At 44.5% G+C, this 956-nt stretch overlaps 1 pseudogene; it reads right to left on the bottom strand.

The window, feature by feature from the left end:
- Window positions 1-783: 783 nt before the first annotated feature.
- Window positions 784-956, bottom strand: part of LOC103603288 — a 9,525-nt pseudogene continuing 9,352 nt past the window's right edge.

The following is a 956-nucleotide window of genomic DNA, read 5'->3' as shown; positions in this document are numbered from 1 at the left end:
GGAATGTAGATATCTCTTTGAGATCCTGATTTCAAATCCTCTGGATACATACCCAGAAGTGAGACTGCTGGATCACAGGGTAGTCTATTTTTAATTTTTTGAGAAATCTTCATGCTGTTTTCTATAGTGGCTGCACCAATTTGCATTCCCAAAGTGTACAAGTGTTCCCTTTTCTCCACATCCTTATCAACATTTGTATTTTGTTTTTTGGGTTTTTTTTTTTCATAATAGCTATACTAACAGGTATGATATTTCACTGTGGCTTTGTTTTTCATTCGTTTGTTTCTCGTGAGGTTGGATATTTTATTCATCACTTGGGCAATTCAAAATTGCCATCTCTCCTCACCACCACCCCCATTGACTCCAAGATGACATAAGAACAGGTGATAAGCCTGAACTTTTTTACCTCTTAAATGCCATATTATAAACCACAGTTGCTAAATACAAAATACCATGCCCTCCTGAAGAAAAAGGGTATTCATAATTTGCTGTCCCGTGGATCCCTTCTTCACCAGGTAGCTGATGCAGTCATTGTGCAGGTGTTCACTCATCCTGTCTTCAGCTCCTCTCTCAGGAATGCTCTTTCAGCCAGTACCGTGTCGGGCCTCATGTTGACAGGCACCCCTCCAGGTGTTCAGTGCCAGTACCAGCCGTCCAGTATTGATATCAGTCAGTCACCCCAGGTTCCTGCCAACTAGCCTGGTGCACACAATGGTAGGATCCCCTCTGGTTATGGCTCATGTTATCCTTTCTTTAAAAACTACTCTTCCAGAGATATCCCCCTTAAACAATAGAGTCCCCAAACGAACAGTTCTCCTCGACATTAAGGTTGTAACTGGCACCCTTCCTGTCTTTGTAGGTGCTGGTCACTATCCTCATCCAGCCGCTCTCACCCCATGGTTCATCCTGTGACTTCTGGACGATCCAGTGTCATCACCGCCCCCCCCCCCCCCCCC

The sequence above is a fragment of the Galeopterus variegatus genome, unplaced genomic scaffold (genome assembly GCF_000696425.1).
Source record: "Galeopterus variegatus unplaced genomic scaffold, G_variegatus-3.0.2 Scaffold4538, whole genome shotgun sequence".
Classification (NCBI taxonomy): domain Eukaryota; kingdom Metazoa; phylum Chordata; class Mammalia; order Dermoptera; family Cynocephalidae; genus Galeopterus; species Galeopterus variegatus.
This window is presented reverse-complemented; position numbering and strand designations above follow the sequence as displayed.